The sequence below is a fragment of the Pelodiscus sinensis genome, chromosome 10, assembly GCF_052426305.1.
Source record: "Pelodiscus sinensis isolate ZL-2025 chromosome 10, ASM5242630v1, whole genome shotgun sequence".
In the NCBI taxonomy this organism is placed as follows: Eukaryota; Metazoa; Chordata; order Testudines; family Trionychidae; genus Pelodiscus; species Pelodiscus sinensis.
The window spans coordinates 29923014-29929021 of NC_143061.1; the positions used below are offsets into that span (position 1 = coordinate 29923014).

At 45.2% G+C, this 6008-nt stretch overlaps 1 long non-coding RNA gene across 1 annotated transcript; it reads left to right on the plus strand.

Annotated features, from left to right (window-relative positions):
• The first annotated feature begins 2065 nt into the window (after positions 1-2065).
• LOC142830771 (uncharacterized) lies at positions 2066-5534 on the plus strand. Its single transcript, XR_012906239.2, has 3 exons — positions 2066-2205; positions 2310-2408; positions 3911-5534. It is a non-coding gene; the product is annotated as an uncharacterized LOC142830771 (long non-coding RNA).
• The last annotated feature ends 474 nt before the right edge of the window (positions 5535-6008 follow it).

Below are 6008 nucleotides of genomic sequence, written 5' to 3' on the forward strand. Positions count from 1 at the left end.
TTTATTGGCCAATAAAACTGTCTGTTTAGCCGCGTAAACCGAGTGAGGCGTTTGCTTCGACAATTTGGAGGTCCCACCGAGATTCCTAACGTGCCACTTGCCCGTATGGACGGACTGGCACTCCACTTCCAAACCTCTCAGAGCGCTCAAGAGAAGGTAAAGGGGATACCTGTTACAAAATCTCCTGGTTGAGGGCTTGGGATTTGGAGTGACGGCCGGCCGTTGGGGTAAGGGGAGCTACGGAATTCAATTTTGTGGAGCGGCTAACATTTTTGTTTGTCTGTGTCTGTCTTTGTCTATTAGGCCTGTCTTATGTGTCACAGTTCCAAAAGGGCACACCGGTGTCTCTAGTGAGGCAGCCATGCGCTGGACCCTCTGTGTTCGGACGCTAAAAGCTGGTGTGGTGCCATTACACTCTCTCGGCACACGGAACTGTGGGGAAGCTTTGTTGTCTCTCTCTGTTATTTGTGGGTGTAGTACTGACCTCTGAGGCTAACCCCAGGCCATAGTACCCCATTCCGCCAGGCTGTCTCCAGGCACCAGGACGTGGTGTTCTGCCGGGCTGGGACGGGTGCCGGAAACCCCTGCGAGCCAGGTGGACCTTGAGTCCAGTGCCTCGCAACAAAAGGGGGGGGGGACCAGTGCGAGCAGGCAGATTTCTCTTAATTCGGTGACTCGCAGAAGATAGTGTAAGCAGGTGGACTTTTAGTTCGGTGCCTTACAGAATCTGTTTAAGCACGTGCAGAAAATGGGGGTAGGTCAGTCTACAGGAATTCCAGTGCCTTTATGATAACTGCCTTCTGGTATAGGATCCTAATGAAGTCTGATATTAAGTGCCGGGTGTCTTAGGGCAGCGCCACTTAATAGAAACCCATGGGAACTGGACAGTAAAGAAAGATGCATCTAAATGTGGAAACTGTAGGAAAAATGTGAAAAAGGAGAAAAAAAAATTTTGTGTGTGGAAAATGAGTATGAATGTAATGAGTGAAGTATGAATGCCGCCACATAAGTCTGAGACTTGAGTTGATCCCAGCTGCACCAGGGCTCTCCCACGAGTGAGCTCTGAATGCAAGGGGGGAGTCGGCTGAACCTTGAGACTCAATGAATATGTGAGGGAGTGACGACTCCCCTTATTTCATGAGCTGCTATGGTCTGACACTCTAGACCTGGCAGACTCTTTCTTTGGAGTGTGTAAAGTTAGTTTAGGTGGGGGTTAGTCTAAACATCCCCCCACACTGCCGAAAGGCACCCCTGTGTACTACATGTACGTGCATAATGGTCCAAGGACCTGTAAGCATTTAACAGATTGGAAAAGAGGAAAAATTAAAGCCCTGAGAGATGAAAGTAAAGCTCAGAAAAGACAAACCATAAGAAGGAATAAGGAAAGTAGAAATACAGACATTAGAAAGTTACTAGGAATGAGGAATGTTTTCTTTAGAAGGACGAAGCAAGTGATTAAAGGGTATGTGAAGGTGAGAAGTGACTGCATGGGAGAGTGGACGGAATTAAGCGATTGTTGTTATATATGAAGGGAAACCTGCTTTAAGAAATGACTCCTTGTTTCTTCTCGTCTCTTTTAGTCATCTCAGCAAAGAAACAGTCAAGTTAAACATTTGGCTACAGACACTTTGTTAAATCTTTTAAAGGAAAAAAGGAATTCTACTGAAACTTAATTGATTAAAAGAATAGAATCCGTACATTGTAAATTTGTAAAACCTGCACCCTAAGAGTTGGATGTGTCTTCCAAGGAAACTAATTATTGTTTTAAAAAAATCCAAGCCCAGAAACTTCACTGTGTTTCTGTTCAAGGCTGAGTTGATAGCACTTTTGGCTTGCTTTCAGATCCAAGGTTGTGTGTGTCTGCAAACTGCCTGTCTGTTGCGGAAGGGGGGGGCACTGTCCCCCATAAGTAAGTCTGTAACATTGCATGTGATTCTTTTCAGGAAAAGAAAACCTTTTTGCTTGCTGGAATAGTAACTAGCAAGCACCTTGTCCTAAGAAAGAGTTTCTGTGGCAGTAAATCATTTGAAACTTCACATTAATAATAAAAAAAAAGCCTAGTCTGCAGTACAAGAGGAAAACTGAGGCATGCCACTGTTGGAGAGGGCTAGCATCTCTGAGGTAATTCAAGGGACTGGAAGGTCATGAGTACCAATGAAGCGCTCTTGTTCTCAGAAAGTTGCAGCTCACTCACCCATAGAAGTGGTAAGGAACTAGCTGTAACCGGTTCTCCTAACAGATCTTAGGCAGTATTTTAAGTTATAATGGGCCACCCCAGTGGGGGTACAAGTGTTTTCTTTGTCTTTCAGATCATCAAATAGCGCTAATATCAGCTGAAAATTAACTGGAAAAAAATCATAGTTCTGTGTCATGACATAATAAGTTTGTGTTCTGTCCAGATTTGTCTGGTAGGTCTTGATTTTGATATATGTATTTCAAACATTGTTGTGTGTACAATATTGTTGTTTTAATGAAAAAAAAATTTAAGTCCCTTGAATAATCTTAACTTTGTGCTTTACACAGATGGTTCTTGCTTTTATAATTCTAGTGGAGTTTTAGTAGCAGGCTATGCAAGTTGTACTGTCTGGGATGTAGTAGAATCTGCCCCTTTACCTGCTGTTTCTTCCGCACAGGTAGCGGAATTAATAGCTCTCACAAGAGCTTGTCATATTGCTGCAGGAGCATCTGCTACTATCTACACTGACTCCCAGTATACTTTTGGCGTAGTTCATGATTTTGGTATGCTTTGGAAGCAACGAGGTTTCCTTACTTCCTCTAGCCACTCTAGAAAGAATGGACCTTATGTAGCTGCTTTACTTGATGCAGTTCTTTTACCTTCAGCTCTTGCTATTGTTAAGTGTGTAGCTCATTCCTCTTCCTCTAATGAAGTTGCATTAGGAAATGACATAGCTGATCGGGCTGCTAAGGCAGCCGCCCTATGTCCTCCATGGGCTGAAGCATTGTACCCTTCTCTCCCACCACCGCCAGCTCCTTTGCCATCTCTGTCAGAACTGGCCCTCCTGCGAGACCAAGCCCCAGAATCGGAAAAGCAGGAGTGGAGACTGGCAGGGTGCACCTTGCTCCCAGACCATTTGTGGCGCAGCTCTGACGGCCGCATTGTTGCCCCAGTGGTATTGCTACCTCACCTTGCCTCCGTGCTCCATGGATTGTCGCATGTTGGCAAAGGGGGGATGGTAGCAATCCTTAAAAAAAATTGGTTTGCTCCCAAATTCTCCCAAGCAGCCAAAGATTACTGTCTGGCTTGCCCTGTCTGCCAAGCCTACAACATAGGTAAACCTGTAAAGACAGTTCCAGCAACCAGACCTCCGCCTTTGGGACCATTTCTGAATTTACAAATGGACTTTATTCAATTGCCTAAATGTCAATCCTTTGAATATGTGCTGGTTATTGTTTGTTTGTTTTCGGGATGGGTAGAAGCTTATCCCTGCAGGAAAGCGGATGCCATCACAGTAGCTAAGAAACTTCTAAATCATTACATCCCATCATGGGGAATACCCCTGGTGATCTCCAGTGATAGAGGTACTTTACTGGACAAATTGTTCAAAAACTGGCAAAGTACTACTCTATCAGACAAGCACTGCACTGCCCACGACACCCGGAAAGCGCAGGAGCAGTAGAGAGACATAACGGGATTTTAAAGAACAAACTTGCTAAGATATGTGAAGACTCTGGCTTAACATGGGTAGAAGCTCTCCCGATTGCCCTAATGAGCATGAGAGCCACTCCTAATCGGAAAACTGGACTCAGTCCACATGCAATTGCATGTGGCCGACCTATGAGATTGTTAAGCAGCCCAGAAATTAACCTGGCTGATGCCACACTTGTTAAAGGAAGCATAGTCAAGTATTGTCAGGAACTTATGAGGTGTGTACAGTCTTATCATTCACAGGTTAAGGACGCCTTCCAGGAGGTCCCGACTGAGCCGTGCCATAAACTACAACCAGGAGACTGGGTTTGCGTGAAACTTCACCAGCAGAAAACTGCCCTGGAACCCAGTTAAAAGGGTCCTTACCAAGTCCTTCTTACCACTTCTACTGTTGTAAAGAGCGAGGGATTGCCCATCTGGATTCACGCCTCTCACTGCAAACTGGTTCCAGCCCCTACAGAGGTTCGCCCCACCAAGGATCACCGCAGACCTAGTACCAGAGACCCAGGTCCAGAAGTAGACGAGGATCAGCGCAGGCTTGGTACCAGCAATCCAAGCCCTGAAGCAGACGATCCTGAAAGACCGAGGCCAAGGTACCAGCTGCGGCCCAGAAGGACCTGCCAGCGATAGGTGAAGCAATCTACGAAGTCCTGAAGAACAGCCAGCATGAGGCTGGACAAACAATTCGTGTTGAGCTCATGCTTAATCTTGTTTTTCATACCTAGCAGTTATAACCTACATGGTTCAAATGTGTTTATGCTTTTAATGAACCAAGTTTCCCAAGAATTTAATTCCACAGGTTGCTGGATATGTGCTTACAGTCCTGTACATTCAGAAGGAGGCATCCCAATGATTCCAGTCCCACTAAACAACACTCAAATATGGCACACTGTTTAGTGAACTAAGCCAAATGAAACTCGGCAAGAAAAAAGGTTTACTAACCCAGGGTATATCTGCCTAGCCTTGACCCCAATTGGAAAGTACCGCTGGACATGTAATAGTTCAGGAGCCAAGGTGGGGAAAAAGCCCATACCGAATGGCCCTAGACTATGTCCTAGCTAGTAAGGGTGGGGTTTGTGCCTTAGTGGGAAAGGAATGCTGTGTGTATATCACTGACACCAGCAAGGAAGTGGAGGAAGATGCCTCAGAGATTGAAACAACTGTGGAACACCTAAGGCAGGAGGAAAATTGAACCCTCTGGGGTTGGTTGAGAGGCTGGTTTAGACATGTGAAAACAGATTCTGCAAGGTGTAGTTTTAGTATTAGCTATATTCTTTTGTGTTTATTTTTGTTTCTTGTTACTCAAATGCTGTATTTCTTGTATTCTGGAAAACACAAGACAGACCCTTACCAAAGGGAATGTAGAACTCATGATGTTAAAATATGATAAGCAAGAAAAGAACAAGAAATGTATATAAAAGCTTTGATGAAAATAGAGGCATGAAATGGCTTCAAAGTTAGCCTTTAAAAGGCTAAAAGGGGGGAGTTGTAGATACCATTTCATATTTAGCTAGAAGCCATTCTGTATAACAAAAGCCATTTCAGTTTCTTGTGTCTGCATGAGGGAGTGAACTGGCCTTCACTGAGGTGGAGAGAGACCAGAGGGATGCGCTGTTGGAATGTGTTAATGAACTATTTTGAGCTGAAGCTTGAACTCCCTTTTAACCTGTTTCTTTCTATGCTGATAATAGTTCCTCTTTGAAGTTCTCTTTGATTTCTTGCCCTGACGTCAGACTTGTTTGGTTAAGGGTATAAAATACTAGGATTGATTGTATTAGCCAGCCTTACTGGGCCTGACTTTGCTGGGACCACGTTTGGCTCACTTTGCTTTTATTGGCCAATAAAACTGTCTGTTTAGCCGCGTAAACCGAGTGAGGCGTTTGCTTCGACAATTTGGAGGTCCCACCGAGATTCCTAACGTGCCACTTGCCCGTATGGACGGACTGGCACTCCACTTCCAAACCTCTCAGAGCGCTCAAGAGAAGGTAAAGGGGATACCTGTTACAAAATCTCCTGGTTGAGGGCTTGGGATTTGGAGTGACGGCCGGCCGTTGGGGTAAGGGGAGCTACGGAATTCAATTTTGTGGAGCGGCTAACATTTTTGTTTGTCTGTGTCTGTCTTTGTCTATTAGGCCTGTCTTATGTGTCACAGTTCCAAAAGGGCACACCGGTGTCTCTAGTGAGGCAGCCATGCGCTGGACCCTCTGTGTTCGGACGCTAAAAGCTGGTGTGGTGCCATTACACTCTCTCGGCACACGGAACTGTGGGGAAGCTTTGTTGTCTCTCTCTGTTATTTGTGGGTGTAGTACTGACCTCTGAGGCTAACCCCAGGCCATAGTAC